We start from the raw sequence: 17470 nt of genomic DNA on the forward strand, positions 1-17470 counted from the left end.
TACCGGGTCCCGCGAGGAGACCTCGTAATAGGGCGGTACGGGGTTGGCAGCTCCGGCACCTTTACCGGCGCCGTTAACCCCTTACCGCCCACCTCGTAATGAGGCCCAGTGAGTATCTGGGCAAAGGTGAGAAAAGGAAGAATACCTCTAAGGAGGTGCAGCTGGAAATGTGACTTTCTGGCAATGTCCGTTATGTGTGGAGAGAAGGAGAGAGTGGAGACGAAGATGACTGGAAGGTTTTTCGCCTCACAAGACGGTGAGGGCAGAGGACCATGGGAGGCCGGCCAGAGTGAGAGGGGAAAAGTGGGAGCAGGGGTCCCAATGAGAAGGATCTCTGTCTTACTGGCATTAAGGCAGCGATCATTAGAGGCACACCTTGCCTGAATAGTGGATAGACAGTCAGGGATGAGCGAAGAGGAGGAGGCAGAGGGTAGTCGCATCATCCGCATAACACTGAAAGTTATAGGAAAAGATAGAGATCAGGAGGGCCAAATAGACATTGAAAAACCAGGGTAAGATTATAGAGCCATGAGGAACACCACAAGTGGAGAGTGTGGTGATGGAGAGGAAGACCCAAGTTGAACCTAGGAAGATCAGTCTAGGAGGAAAGAGGACAGCCGCGCCAGAACCTGATTCGTGATGCTCAGGGTATCGCAGAGACGAGTTGATCAGGATGTTGTGGTTCACTGTGTCAAAAGCAGAGGAAAGGTCAAGGAGAATGAGAACAGAGGGAGAGTTAGAGTCCAGGTTAGAGATTAGATTTTCACAGGTGTTCAGGAGAGCAGTTTCCGTGCCTTTGGCTAGTCTGAAGCCAGAATGATGGTCGTGGAGACAACCAACAGATTCGGTGTGGAGGTTTAGCTAGGAGATAGCCAAATCCTCCAAGAGTTTGCCCAGGAAAGGAGTGATAGAGATCAGGCCATAGTTTGCCAGAATGGAGGGGTCAGCAGAAGGCTGTTTTAGAAGGGGGTGCACAAGAGAGTGCTTGAGAGGAGACGGGAAAACTCCAGTGGCGAAAGAGTGGTTGCAGACATCGGCCAAGGCTGGAGCGAGAGAACCACTGTTGTCCTTAATGATTCTGCAGGGGCAGGGGGTCACCTGTTTCGATGAGACTTTCATTGACCAGGCTTGTCTGGAAAGCTCATCAGGTGTGACAGGAGAGAGGGAGGAGAGGAGGAGAGGGGGAGGAAAAGGAAGGCCAAAAAGAGGTAGAGGGTGGGAGGGCAGAGGCAGCGAGTGAGGACAGAATGTCCTGGGTTTTTGTGGTGAAATGAGAGGCCAGGGCTGAGCAAAGGGCCTGGGTAGGTGTAGAAGAGGAAGATACTACAATAGAATTGACCAGCTCCTTATAGATTTTGAATGGTTTGACTCTGTTGTTAGAGGCTGTGGAGATGCAGGCTTGAATATAAACCCTCTTTTTTAGGAGGATGCAGAGTCTGTATTGTCTTTGGAGTAGGAGACAGGCCAGTTTGTCAGACGGTGTACCTGAAGCTCCCCATTTCTGTTCCACGGCTCTGCACTTACATTTCAGAGTGGTCGATCGGAGTCATACCAAGAGTTGCATTTTTTGGCAGGCTTCATGCGGATCCGCATGACAGGTTCAAGGATGTCCAGAGTATGAGAGATTTAAAGGTGCAGGTTGGAAAGGGCTGTGTCAGGATGGGAACCAGCCACAGGAGTAGGTGGTGGAGAGAAAGTGGAGGCAAAGGCGGCCACTGACACTTGCTTCATAGGTCGAATGACCGTAAAGGAAGGTGGCAGAGTTGGGTGGGCCTTTGTCAAGGAGATAGGTAGCTTCAAGCGAGAAGAAAGAAGAAAGTGGTCAGTACAGGAGAGAGGAGTAGGGAGAGGATTAGAGAGGGGGATGTCAGAAGAGATGAGAGCATCCAAGATGTGCCCGGCAGAGTGATTCAGACCAGAGGGTAGAATGGAGAGAGACAGAGTCGCAGAGGTTGCGGAAAAGCCCTGAGGTGTCTGGAGAGTCCAAGTGGATATTGAGATTCCCCAGGAGGAGAAGGTGTGTCATAGAGGAAAGGAGAGAAGAAGTGAGGTCAGCCCATTTAGAAAGGAATAGAGTGGCCTGGCCAGGTGGCCTGTAGAAGGTCACCAAGTTCAGATACAAGCCAGGAGAGATAGATAGCCTGCAGACCAGGTATTCAAAGGAGGAGTAGGTTTGAGTGGGGATGACGGAGGCAGGCATCCAAACAGGAAAGATCAGGGCAACACAGCTTTGACTTCTTGCAGAAGAGTTTGTGTTTAATAAACAATTAAATTAATCACTCTTTAACATACTTGTATATTAAAATATATTCAATATAGTCATTATATTCAAATTCACACATTCACTGTATATCTTTTTAGATAACGAGACAAAATGTAATGAGGGCCCTGAAATATGTTGCGCATTTTAGAGATGTTGAGTTTTGTTTGTGGGTGAGCTTTGTGACTAATGGATTAATGCAAGACAAACAAATAGTGACACAAATGTATATGAACGGAAAAAGAGATTGCAATGGAAGTAAAATGGGACATTGTCAGCCACTGGGTTGCTGTCGTATGACCGCTGCTCATCTCCAGCCGCCAATGTTGACTTTCTACTACTTTTAATTTTGTTTGTTCAACTATCTTTGGTAACAGCCTACACTTATCATGAATGTCACGGCGTAGCTTCCAATAATAACGTTACTTTATAGAACAGAACACCTGACCATTTGGGAAAACACATGCAATGTGTGTGCTGGGGATTACTGCTAAACTGTCTATGTTAATCACATCATCCAATGAAAATGCGCCGTAGCTCATTCAGTTCAGGATGATAATTGCGGTCCCTTGTGGTGAGAGCATCACGGCAACTGTTTCGTCACCTAGGCAACATACAATTAAATACATTTCTTCAGCTGAGAGTATTTGCCTCATTAGCTATGAATCATTCTTGCTCTAGTTGGCTCAGCAATGGGGACAGAAATAGGCACTGTATCAAATGACACTTCAATGCTGGTCGATTATTCTACGAAATCCACATTGCTACAACCAGAGACACGCGCATATAATGAAAAACACGGATGGGAAAGGTCATAATCTCTCCCTCTCGCCTACACATACACCTAGGCATGCATTCACATACAGCGGCAGACAGTGATGGAGTTGGAGGCGGGCACACAGACACACACACACACGCACACACTTTCTCTCATGCCAAGAAGAAATATGCACAAAGCACGAGGAGTCATTGATAGTCACACTTCTGCAGTTTTCCAATCTCCTGTGAATCTCTTTGTCTCTCTCACACACACAGGGACGCGTGCATGCACACACACACATTGTAATAAATGCCGTAATGCCACTGTTAAGGCGGCTACAAACACAACAAAAGGCAATCACATTATAGATTAAATGATCTCAAAGCACTACTTCCCAATACTCATTTGAACTGTACCCCTGATGTAATATGTCTGTGCACACACATGCACAGAAGACACGAAGACACACACACTCACACATTAATGTAATCTCATGCACAGAGGCCCGCGGACGTTCTAGCATACACGCACCAATGCTATGGCAAGCCGGCAGGGTAGGGGGGGTGTAGGTGGTGGAGGGGGCACCGGACGTAGGCTCTTATTATGCAGCGCTCTTTTCTTTTATTCCAATGGCAGCAAGAAGTGCACCAGGTACAAAATAAACAGCTCCAATTGCTCTGCACCCCCCAAACTGCAAGGCCCATAATCCCCCCTAAACCAAGTGGTGCCCTAAACCAGGCCATGTGTAGTTCAGCCCACAAACGCCCATCCTCTCATATCACACCCACGTTTCTTACTGCTCTGGTGTGACAGCAGCTCGGATGAGCATTCCTCTCTGGGTCATTCATGCATCTGTGCAGGGTTGCAAACTGCCAAGAGCTGGGGGCTATTTAGCTCCTGGTTATAGACCAGAGGAGTCTGGTTATCTTTAAACCAGCAGCTACCAGGAGCTACTTTTGACTCCACAGGCAAGGTCTGCTATACAAACAAAACTATGTGATATTAACTGTGAGGGTTAGGGAATGTGTATCCAAAAGGACTCGCTGAAGGGACATTTGAAGCAAGTTCCATGATATATAATAGAAAGAAAGGTAGTTTACATCCTGCGCACAAGATCGATTAGCTGTGCACTAGCTCCTGGTTCCCCAGAGGTAGCTCCTGCCTATCGGTGATGCCTGATACGCAGGAACTACATTTTGCTCCTGGTCAACAGATCCTAATTTTGACCCCTAATTTATGCTATGGAAAATAGATCTACCTTTGACTCTGAAGAGGATGTGAATGTTTACCTTTTAATAAAATGCTTTGTGTGTCTGCACTATTCTTTGGTTAATGTTGTAGAGTGTTTACTTTTTGCACTCCGCCTCAGTGCTTACAATAGTGTGAACAAGTCTTTCCACCTCAGAAGACAGAACCCGCAAGTGTCAAATTTGTGCTAGCAGAGGGATCCCTTTTAGGAGACTAGAGTTGTGTGACCACTTATTGGCTGGGAAAGTTACTGCGGTGGAAGGTTTTCGCTGAAAAGATTGGGTGCTATTTCCTACACGGAGACTGCTATTGGCCAGGAGATTAGACCCAAGATGGAGGCTGAGATGGCCAATTCTACTCATAATGATCCTGATGATTGGGTATGATATGATATGATATGATTTGGTGTTTATGACACGCCTGTAAACAAGTGTTTCTAGGTGCCACAAGACAAGTAAGGGGGCGACAGAGGGAAGACAGGACAAGCGATCCTACTAGGCCTTGTGTCATTCATATCGTGCAAGTGCAACAGCAAATGTGCAAGCGGAAAGGGATGGGTGGAAGTGCATGGGAGAGGGTAGGGGAATACAAGAATGCATGGGCTTTGCAGATACTTCAGTATCTTAAGATATTGATTGAGTTTTTGACAAAAAGTAAGAAGCCCTCTCCAGGACATTTGATCAAACTTTAGATAAAGCAGTCATCCGCATTAAGGAAACCAACCAGGAAATTGGTTGCCAGAGGATGGGCTATGCATACACAAGGGGCATGGAATTACCCCCTCTGATAAATCTTTTTTCAGGAAATGCTGGCAGGGTCATTTGCAATGCACAGTTGCACAAGAGGAAGGTTCAGGTGTGTCATCAGCCTTTTTCTAGACAATGGGCCTCATGACAAGTTTGCCGGTCTGCAAACCAGGGTACCGGTAAGCTCACCGACACCCTTGTTTCCGGACCAGCAGTGCCTGATAGGTCTGACCCTGCCGGGCACAACAGTCATGGCAGGCAGACCATTCACGGAAGCATTGGCACGCTAGCAACGGTTAACAAATATACCAGCTGCTGACTTCCCGGCGCCAGACTCGTAATGAGCCGGTGGCACCGGAAGTCAAGCACTGGTTAATTTTTACAGGACCTGTAACAATCTGCCAGTAGCACTGGCAGGGTTACCGCCGGACCCGTAACGAGGCCCAATGTCTTGTCTGTACAATACATCAACGGTTCTATGTGATTACAGAGAATAACTAACAGAGAATGCTTTTTTTTCAGTCGAAACAATAACCACAAACCCTCTGTTTTTCTATTTGCTTGAACCAACCTCAACCCCATTCCTAACCGTTTTACCCCCGTGTCCCACCCGCATATCTATTGATGTTCTTTCTCTGTTTTTGTTTCTCTGTTATGGCATTCTCTGTAATTGTATTCTCTTTTATCACTGGATACCAAGATCCATATCAAGGTCCAGGCTGTCTACCTGCCTGCCTCTTCCAATCAAACATCACATTGGTGCTGCAGATACCTTGAGATTTCCAAGGCCCGAAGGCTACACAGGTCTGTCTTCCTCACTTTGGAGCAAAGCTTGGGGCCTATTTAGATGATCTGGCAATGCAGGATCTGAACTGGCTGAACAATATTGGTGCTCAATACTTGGACTAGGCCCATCGTGCCCCATGCTGTACCTCCACTTGGAATTGGCTCTCACTTCACTGAGGGGCATGGCCTTGAGTGCATGTGGTGTTTTCTATCTGAAGACACGCACTGCTACCATCTGCAAACTACTTGCATTGGCTGGATGCCATTACGATATTGAGAAGGTTCCACGAGGGCACAACTATCAACAGCTGAATGAAGCCCTTTTCACAGGGATTGGCTGGTCTTCTACTAAAAAGAAAGATATGCCATTCATTCATCTGAAGAATTCGTTCGAACACAAGTTGAATAGATGGGACTGGTGTGGGAATTATGACCACTTATTTAAATTAAAACGTTAGGAAGCGGTGTCCCACGTGGTGCACAGATATCGAAAGGTCCAGTCCTACTTGATATTATGTCCGGCTCCTGAAGTAAGGCAATTCATCTCAAGGCTGCGTATAAACCACTACCGGTCCTTGCAGTTACTGTCCCACATTTGGGGGTGTCTTCCGAACACAAAAACTGCCGCCTATGTGGCAGAGTAGGACTCACAGAGATAGCTAGGATTGTTCTGACACAATGCGTTAAGTTGGGACCGGTGCATATGTGCATGCTAAGCAAATTTGTACATAGGTATGAAGCTATCATTGGGGACTCCTTTTGGGATTACTGCCTTAATTCCGACACCATCTCATTACAACTTGGCCTATTTAGGGTAAGGACACAAGTGAAGACCTATTTGCCTGATAAGTAGAGGCTGTGTCCCCCATCTTGTTCGATATTTCTTGTTGAACCATTGGGATGTGACCCAGGAAAGCTAGTAGGCCCTGTTGCAACTTTGGGGGGCTGTACTGTATCCTTTGAATTATGGGATGTGCAGTTTGATGAATTTGGACCTGGACAGAAGATATGCACTGTTTCCCTCTTTTCATCTTCCCTCTCTGTACTTGTAATTGAATTCTTGCTATCACTGTTATGTTTAGCTTTGTTACGTTTTATTATGTTTATTATTTATTGTGTTGCATTACACATTTTATAAATTTATTATGTGTTATTATGTTATAATAATGTGTTTTATGTTTATGTCTTGTGTAAAGTCCAACATTTTTTGACTATATCACAATAAAAATTATTATTATTATTATTTAGATGATCTGTTTGCCTCCAGGCTCAACAATCAGATGCTACATTTCGGATCTTCGTGCTTTGGCAGCAGATGCTTTCTTCCAGGTAGGGCCAAGAGACCCAGCATCTATTCCCCCACTTTTGTGATGATTGCCAGGACACTTCTGTTTGTTTAGAAACAGGAAGCATAGACGGTTCTTGTGCCCCTCAATGGTCTGCGCAGACATGGTTCCGAATTTCATTGAAATTAACCCAGAACTTTCCAGTCATTCTGCTAGGATTCATGGGACGCCTTCTGGATGGCCACCACTATCCATTCATTGCAACAACCCCCGACCCCCTAATTTATGGCATGGCGTCATTTAGCTACTGATGGACCTTAGAGAGATGTTCAGAAGATGCGTCTCAGTTCATCTGTCAAGCCCGGGGCACTAACATCAGACACACACATCTGGACACCTGGGACGTTTGGGATCACAGAAGCCATAGCAAGCACATGTATTCCATGTGTGCAGATATCATTTATGTGGGAAACATTTTGGCATCTATCACCATCCTTGGCATATCATACCATGAAGGTCTATCACTCTGTTATTTTTTTCTTTCATGCCGCTCTATAAGGGGTTTCGGCGGGGGGCTCATTCTATGGTCTGTTGACTCCTCCAGGGTATCCGGTTATCCACTGCCCCTCAACCAAGGTAATCCTGTCTTTGGCATGTTAACAAAGCTGGCATTGGCCAGATAAGGAGTCCCTATCCTTGAAACAGTTGTCGGCAAATTAATGTGTCGGGTTGATTTCTGGAGAGAGGGGGATGAGTGGACTCTGGACATTTCTGGGAGATTCTTCACACATAACAGTGTCTGTTTCCGAATATCTTGTAGGACGAACTCCAAAATGATAGCCTTTCTGACCTGCCCACAGATCCCTTTCTTATATCTTGTGTGTTCTTTACATGTGTACGAACAGCAAATGGTGACTCTGAGAATGTCTGCTGACCAGTTGTTTATTTGTTTGGGAAAACCTTTCTGCCTGTCTTTTCTTCCACTGTGGCTAAATGGATTCATTTCGGGATACATTCAGTAAGAGGGTCTCTGGTGTCAAAGGCCTTTTCGTCAAGCGCCAAGCTGAAAGCCATCCTCAAAGCCACTGACTGGCCAAGAGAATAGTTAAAAAATACAAAAAAACTTCCTATTGCAAACTCGTGTCACAGGCTGCGCATGCAGTTCTGGCAGGGCTTTGAAGCTGCATAATGAGAGCCTCCATGCCATGCCACAGCATGTGGATTGCTTCTAATGTTGTGAGGGAGAGTGGGCATTCCATGTCACAGAGGTGAGTATTGCCCCTCCCTCTTTCAACCCACTCTGTTTCTTTCGGTTTTTCAGGTCTATTGACAGGGGGATTCTCAGGACAGCAGTTATTTCAGAGGTCCATTCTCCTTTTCGTCAAAACTGAGGTGTTGGCTGAGAGTAGTAGTCTTTCTTCTGTTTGCTACTTGCTTCTGTGCCATTAATAGAATCCTGACTCTCCATTATAACACTAGCAGCAATCAGAATTGGTGCACGCAAACCATATATCAAATGCACACAGCTGCAGATGTAAGAATACTTGTCAGAAAACATGGCAAAAAGAGGATAATAGTGAGACTAAGGTCCACACAGATCTAATAGTCCATAAACTCTAAAAAAGATTATCTCTCACACACACACACACTTACATGCTAAACACAACAAACATACGCACAAATCAAAGTAAATGTACAGAAACAAAGAGCAACTTACAATAGGAATGATTATATAGATGTCTCATTCGCGCATACAGTGGGTAACACACAAATAAAGCGATGCATCTGCTGAAAAGGGCACATAAGTACAGATAAGTAGAGATTTGCGCAATGTTCTCTGTAACTTGTGTGCAGCCACAAACCATTGCTCGACGCTCTGGTTATCCTATTTTAAATACCTTTGGATTAATGCCCACGAGAAAACAAAATCTATATACAATTACAAGGATCAGAGATAGATCTTCCCTTTGCTCGTGGGGACATTTGTCTTGTGGCAAAGCACCGTGATTAGAGCCTATAGCTGATGGCACAGGAGCAGGGAGACGCGTCATGGCTGTATAGAGGGCGTGAGCGGCGCGATCAATCATCGTGCGTGCAGAAGAACAATTGGGGGATTTTGGAAGCGTTCAATAATGCACATGTTCATCTTTACAAATGAGAATGGAATCCTGCCCAATAATTAACTTTAGTGGAGTGAGATGGAATAGATGTTATGTGAACGATGAGGATGCGCCACAAAACAAACGGCGCAATTGCTCCACATTTGTATGTGGAACTTTCTCAGTTGTGTAAAATGAATTAATCACCATCAACATCTTTATTCAGCCATAAGGCCATCAAAGTACAACACAATACAATACATATGAACAATTACGATGACTCAGATTTTCATCCAGGCTTCCCCACCCAAAGAAATGATTTAAAAATAAATAGGCGAACAATAGCTGATACCTCAAGGCCTTTGCTAATGTCAGCATCCATAACTCATTTGGTTCTATGTTATTAACAGGGTGGACAAGCTCTACTCATCCATTGGCAATACCCCAAAGTCAAAGTCCTTTGCCCAGTGGAGTTGCGTTCCATCCAGTGAGCCATGGATATTGTGGTCCAGTTCCCTTGGGGTGAGCATTGTTATAATGGAGAAAGGCACTAAGAACAATCCTACTACCCGATCCCAGAATACCATTGACCACTCTTTTGTCCCTCAGGACTATACGTATTGAGTCAAGGGTGCACCGCCGCCTGAATTAATTGTATGCAGTTTGTGATGGCATCTCGAATTAGGGATGGACAGCCATAAAACATTCTGAGCCAGCAAGTACACTTATAGATGAGTGATTCCCGAGATTCTGGGTAGGCAGAGTTGACTTTGGGGACTCCATGGAAAAACTATGCCTGTGCTGCTGACTAGGCCCTCAGTAACTGGTTTCAACAGTTGCCCCTCCTCCTAGCTTGTCCCCTAAATGTATGGATCTAATCCCCTGGTCATCTTGCTGACATAACGTCTGCTGTACTTGCTGGGCGATTTTATTCTGGTGGCTTGAAGCTTGCACATCGGTGCCCTGCTCAACTAATATTAGGGGCTTTCACAGGCTGAACATTAATACAGCTGATGTTTTCGTCAGTGGTGTTAAGCAATTTTGGTTTGTACTATGGCATGCTATGGGTTTTCTCCTCTGATGGCTGAAGGACCTTTGGGCAACCCTCCATTCTGGGCTGGCACTCGCCCATGCCTCACCTACCACACCTACGATCTTCCAAAATAAGCAGAAACAGTTTCTTTAAAACTGCTAATTCTGCTAGGACGTGGTTACATTTGCACCCTGATACTAATACCTCGTTTGCTCCAGGGGTGATGGGAGTGGTTGGCAGAGGTTTTCAAACCGGGGATCCCGCACACCCAGGGAGGTTGGGTGTGATGCGAGAGCAAAACATGAAATGTAAAAAAAAGACATGATTAAAAAAAAAATTTTGATTGGAGGAAATGGGCAGGGGCCTCTTGCATATTCGGACTGGAGCATAAAACTGTCTCAGGCACCAATGAAACAGTGGCCGCAGTTGCAAATGAATATTCATTCCTTTAGTCACAGATTGTTTAAATAGTACCCAAGGGGGTGTTTCTTTACATTGATTAAAATGTGAGCAAATTGTGATATTTAAAGAATATCACTGATCAAACTGGCCCACATTGGCCAAAAATGTGGCCCATTTTAACTGCCCCACACTAGCATTTTGCATTTTTGCCCTATAGGCCAGTCCGAGCCTGGCGGCTCATCCATAATGGGTGATGGGGCGTCCACCCAGTGGCCCCCTCACCCATAATGGAGGAGCCGAGGGCCAGCCCAGTGAAACAATGAGCACTCCCTCAGCAGCTTTTTCCAGCTGAGGGAGTGCTCCTGGGCTGGCTGAACTGTCAAAGGGAAATACTGCTTCCCTTTGACAGTTCAGTTCAGTTGCCCAGCCGCACATGCTCACTGAGCTATGCAAGGCTGCGGGTATTTTGCTTCGCCAGCCCTGCATAGCTCATTGGAAATGCTGTCTGGGCACTGCATGTCTGTTTCTGCGAGGGGGAGCTCCTGTGCCTCCACGCACTTACAAACAGACCAGCCTCGAGAGGGGAATTTCAGCACCCATGCACAGGCCCCTTCAGAAGGTACATTTATGTTAATATTCTTTTTATGGAAATATGTGTATGTATGCTTGTGTTATGAGTGAGTGTATGGTGATGGGTGCTCATGTAAATGATAGTGATTGCTATCTGTGTATGTGTGTATGTATGTGTGCGTGTGTGTGTTTGTTTTGGTCCATTGAGCAGATTTTGGCTGCGGAGTAGAGGGGAGGAAGGAGGGTTGTACATTTAAAAATGGCTTTGTTGCACAATCCCCTACTCACCTGCCAAAATCAGTTCTCCTTCTGGGGTGCTGTGGAGCCCAGGGGACAGGGATGGTATCTTTTTACTGGACAGCTATCATAGATGTCCAGTAAAAAATATCATGCCTGCCCACTGGGCCCCCAGCGCCAATTGCAAACTGTTGGGCTTTTTATCCAACATTTTTACTCATTATTTAAAATAAGTTCACAGGGGAAAACTCACCTTGATTGGTTCAGGCTCCCTCGCTGTGCTCAGTCGCTATTGCATATCTGGTGGAAATATTTATGGCCCTCCACTAAAAAAATTCACCAGCCACCACAGGCCTTGGGACTATGCTTGGAGCAGGGTGGGGGAGCCCAGGGACTGTGGTGGGAGCAGGAAGGGTGGGAGCCATGGGATAGTGGTGGGAGCAGTGTTTTGAGAGACCAGGGTCTGTGGGAGGGTGATGAGAGTACAGGGACTGGGCTAGTAGTGGGATGAGGGAGGCCAGAGACTGTGATGGGAGAAGTTTGGGGAGCCCAGGGACTATAATGGGAGTAGGGTGCAGTGACGGCGTGCAATAGTTCATACCCATTTGAACTTACTGTCCATTTGGCATCTTTGGGGGGTCCCGGCCTGCCCGCATTTTGCTCGGGGGGGGCCTAAAATGTTTGAAGCCCATTGCACTAGGGGCAGAGGCACAGGGAGAAATAATGATGGCTCCAAAGTGTTTTCTTTGTGCGCTGCCAGGCCCTCATCTCTGTTGTCTAAAGATGGAAATAACGCACTGGACCTCGTTATGCTGGGTGTCGATATCTGCCTCGGAGCTCCATTTCTTGCAGGCTGCTGCACACTGAGATCTCAGCTGCAGATTCTCCCACAACGTCAAGGTTCAGAGAGGCTAAGTTGTGTTATGTGGGACCCTCCCAATGTGTATCGCCCCTTTTAGAGGTCTCATGACCATGTCATGACACCGTGTGAATAAAGGGAGCCCCTGCACGCACATACCTTAGAAGAGCGGTAGACTTCAATAATGGAACAACTATGTCCATGTCTCATTATCTGCCTGCAGGCCCACACCATGTGAACATGGGCCTGCAGGCCTTGTTGCCATGGACCCCTCATGCCAGATTGGTGGTCAGGGGCCGCACAGGCCACCACAGTAACCGGATGCTCCCGGCATCCATGGGTGCACCGACACCCCTCAGGCCCGGGTCCACATGGCCTTCCAGGGTAGGCCCTACACCATTGTAAAACCGGGTGACCCCTGGCAACCCACAGAGGCACTGTGCCTCCACATGAAGTGCTGCTGTTCCCAGCACTAATGGGACCGGCTCGTGTGGCCTCGCCGGCCCCCATAACAAATTGATAGCTGCAACAGTGTCAGTGCCATCAATACATTCCACCACATCATTTTCAGTTGTCCTTTTGTCGGGATTCTTCCAGGTTGCAGTAGTGAAGGTGGGTACTGGTGTTTCATGAACCACTGAACCCTCCGTGCTCTGATTGAAAAGGTCTCCGACATAGCGTTGCATGTTAAAGTGCTGGAAGTGGGGTTTTCCACTTCTCCACTCATTGGGTTATAGCTATAGCTTAGTGGGATATGGGTAGTCGCTCCATCTGCAGTCCCAACTGTAGTTTTATTATTGGGTACATTGGCCACTGCTTTGTCAATAATAAGTTTGTTGGCCATGGGGTTTGACTGACACCCAAAAAACGGATTGATTTCGCTAATACGTTTATAAGCCTTGCCACTGAGCTGAGCTTTAATAGAATCTAAATCCCCTCTCACATTAGTGAGGGGGATTAACCATTCTATGTCAAGACAGGAGGCTTCATATTATGCAAGTTTAAAGCCCTTGCATCACATTAAATGCAACATGATCAGTAGGTTTATGATAAAATGTCTTGAAAGTGGACTCTCTGGAACAATCAGCTGCCTTTAAAATGTGCTTCATACTTCCCCCCAAGAAAACCGCGTTAGAGGCCATTGCACCCCTTACTGAATGTGATCGGAAAGAAGAAATGTCAATATCTGCTTCCTTCATGAGCAACCTAACCCACCTGGCTAAAGTGGCCAGAGACACAGGCTTATGTGGTTTTCTGTAAGAAATGAACAGCTGAGAGGTACCTGGGGCCCTTAGCCCCTCTGTCTTTAATTCAAAACATTTTAAGCATTGCACCACACACAGTGTGTGATCTTCTGGAAAAGCTGGATATGAAATGACAGAAATCATACACTTAGTTCTCCTAGAGACAAAGAAGGTCACCCCTTCAGGAAAACACTTTATTATCAACATCAAATGCCCTGATATCTGAAATGCTTTTGATGGGAATAGGACACAAAAACATGGCCAATTGGGAGAAAAGTTGCTTCAATGATTAATCATCATTATGAGGCCAAGAGTTGAAACAAATCCAAAACCATATTGACATCCCATAAAATGGAATACCTAGCTTTAGGTGAGACCTTAATGTGTATAGATATGAGAGCCATGAAGTGCCTACCCACTGGTGCCCCTTTCACCAACACATGTCCAGCCGGAATGGCTGACCTGAACTAGTTGATAGTTCTGTAGGCCTTACCCGTATGAACAATTCAACCCAAAAATTCACCACCTCTACTGGAGGGGCAGAAACGGGATCGAGGTGCAGAACCACACACCAGCCTACCCATAGGCTACATGCTGAGGAGAAGCCTGATTTGGTGGAAGCTGCCTGGGAGTCCTTGATGATACAGATAGAGTCCTGCGAAGGTCCTTGGAAGCACCAGGAAGAGCTGAAATCAACAAACCATAAGGGAGAGTTGCCCTTGAAGGACCAGCTCATGAGGGAGACCTGTTGGGTCCTTTAGGAGCCGGAGGTGGAGAGGGAGAAGACGAGGAACTTGCACCACTAGCTCTAAAAGGGCTGGAAACCGCAGCTGAGAGGGCCAAAGGGAGTCACTATTACCAGTGTTGCAGCTTGCCTGCGCACTTGTACCAGGACTCTGGCTATCATGGTGAACGTGGAAAGGCATAGGACAGGGGAACCGACCAATCACGGAGAAAAGCCTTGTTTGCTAATGCAATGGGGTCGGGCCTCCAAGTTTAAAAGCAGGGCACCTGACAGTTGAGTCTCAAGGCAAAGAGGTCTACCTGAAATGGGCCCCAGAGAGAAAGGATCCTGGCAAATAAATCTTTGTCCAACATCCAGTCGCTCCTTTCCTGAAGATTGTCTGGAATTCCAGTTCACCACTACTGCATTGCTGGACTCCGGAAGATATTCTGCCTTCAATAGAAAGTTCCTGTCTAGGCAAAAATGCCAAATCTCCCTCGCTAGATCCGTTAGGGCTTTGGAGCGGGTTCCTCCCAGATGGTTTATGTAACAGAATGCAGATACATTGTCCATTCGAAGAAGGACACAGCAATTCCCCTGATCTTTGAAGAGACTCATGACTGATAAGGAGCCCACTAGCAGCTCCAGACAGTTTATATGCAGACATTTTTCTGATCTGACCACTTTGCTCCAGTGGAAACTTGTCCTATCCTGGCCCCAACTCCTGCCCTGCTGGCATCGGACTCTAGCACGACGTCCGGAGATGGTCCAAAAATCGCCCTGCCATTCCAGGTGGCCATGCGATTGAGCCACCAGAGGAGTTCTAACTTGGCTTCGGGAGACAAAAGCACTATCTGTGAGTAAGATAGACTTTTGCACAGATGCTTGCCCTTGAGGCGTTGCAAATCGCTGTAATGTAGGGGTGCTGGAAAGATGGCTTGAATGGAGGCCGAAAGCATCCCCACTACCCTGACTAGCTTCCTGAGGGAGACCCTCCCATTCCTGAGGAGGAGGCCAATCTCCTTTCCGAATTTTGGAGAGCCTGCTGTCCGGCAGCAGAAGGATGCACTGCTTGGAATCTATATTGAAGCCCAGAACTGGATACATTGGGCCTCATTCCGAGTTTGGAGATAAATTCCGTTCATTACCGGCATGGTGCAAATAGCATGTCTGAGCTAACATCGCCCTATTACGAGTTCGCGGGCACGAGCTTTGCGCCATGTGGTAATGAACCTAGCGCCATGCCGCAAAAACGGCTGAAAAACCCTCTGCCGGCATGAATCACACCGTAGCGAACACTACCACATTAGAGTAACACGGCATTAGCGGTGACCGTAAATAGCGGTCACTGTTATTTACGGTCACCGTTAAATTGCGGAACCGGAAACAGCGTCATCGCACAGGAACTGGAAGGAGCACGGCGGCCATCTTTAAAAACACAATCCATTGCCATCCTCACCAGACAGGACCCCTGGCAAACTTTCAACACAGTGGAAATATCCCATCATCAAGGAGGAATGCCCAAAGCACCAAAAAAGGGAGCTGCCCGCCTCAGGAAGGAGCGCTTGAGCCCTGATGAGCTCCAAATGATGGTGGATACCCTCCACGAGCATGCCGACACCGTTTTCAGCAGTGACATGCGGAGGGTGGCGGTAATGAAAAAAAAAAGAGATCTGGGCTATGGTAGCGCAGAAGGTGAGCGCCGTGGGCAACACCCCCCGCACCACTAAGGACTGCAGAAAAAGGTCGGACGACCTGTGGCTGAGGGTGCGGAGCATCCTCTCGGCTAATAGAAGCCAGGCCCTTGAGACAGGAGGAGGGCCAGGTTCGCCCATGAAATTAATGCCGTGGGAGGAGACATATGCGGCCATGATAGGCCCCGAAGCCATCGAAGTGGTTGGAGATATGGAGTGCGGGGCAACGTCATCCGTTGATGGAGGTGAGTGTCCAAAGTCAATACTGCCAACGCAAATGTTATGAAAGTCACTGCTAAGGGCTGGGCAATGTGTCACGGAAATCATGCCGAAACAAGTGAGACCCAGGCTAGTGCCAGGTGCGAGGCCGTAACCTATATGACACATACCACACAAAGAGGCCCATTCCGTGAGGCACACAGGGCAGTTGATGTTAACAGTGTGCATGAGAGTCAGCACAGTACCCGGCCAACATGAGTGACACAGACATATGCATGCATTTACCACCCAAGCATAGAATAATGTGCCGTTCACCACCAAAATGCCGATAACCCACTAGTATCTGATTGTGATATTGTAGGCATGTCCAAATGCTGGCTCTCAAATCATCACTCATGCCGTCCCTCCCTTCCACCCCCACAGGTAGCAAGCATGACAGCGAGGACCAAGGAAGCAACCGGCCCAGCACCTCCAGGGGCCAAGTCAGGGCCCGCCGTCTACCGGCGAGCAGGAAAACACCTGGAGGCACACCACCGGCTCCAGCAAGGCCCGTGGAGGGTGCACAACCCCCACCCGTACCCCACCCTGCACTGGTGGCAGACACATGCCCTACGCCGCGCTCTGAGGAGTCTAGTGTGGCTGGGGAGATTGCAGCCACTGCCCCCCTCCATGTTGCCGACAGCCCCTTATCCATATGCGGAGCAACTGAGGAGGACACATATGAGATCGTCCACACCCCTGATGCCCAAACCAACCCCCAGGTCCCATATAGTGACTCTGGTGAGATTGACACACCTGGGCTTACGGGGCAAGGAGCAACACAGGGACATGCCAGTCCTGTGGCCAGTTCCCTTAGTGAAGCACCGGAAAAACATGTGAGCCCGATTCCCAGCGGGCCAATAACATCAGCCATTGATGCAGAGCGGGCTCAGCAGCTCAAAGGCCTCATCAATGACTTCATGCAAGACAATCGGCAGGTCAGGGAGGAGTGGCGGAATGAACTGAGGGTACTGGGTGAGGTCATTACAGACAGCACAAACCGGCTCTGTGAGGTCCTTGGCCGGATAGCAGATGCTCTGATGGCTCCACCTCCTGCACGACAACCCCAGCAGGGGGACACACCTTCTTTATGCTCCTCCACCCAGACCACCCTGCTCCGTCGGTCCCAACATACGATGCGCCACCAGGACATGCCTCCCCCTGGCTCTGGGAGCGCACAGTGACAATGGTGCCATCCACATGTGACCTATGTGGTCCTTATGGGACTAGTGTGGGGTTGTTGTGGTGGGAGGGGGAGGGGGGT

Source organism: Ambystoma mexicanum, chromosome 5p (assembly GCF_040938575.1).
Source record: "Ambystoma mexicanum isolate Mex_15411 chromosome 5p, UKY_AmexF1_1, whole genome shotgun sequence".
In the NCBI taxonomy this organism is placed as follows: Eukaryota; Metazoa; Chordata; class Amphibia; order Caudata; family Ambystomatidae; genus Ambystoma; species Ambystoma mexicanum.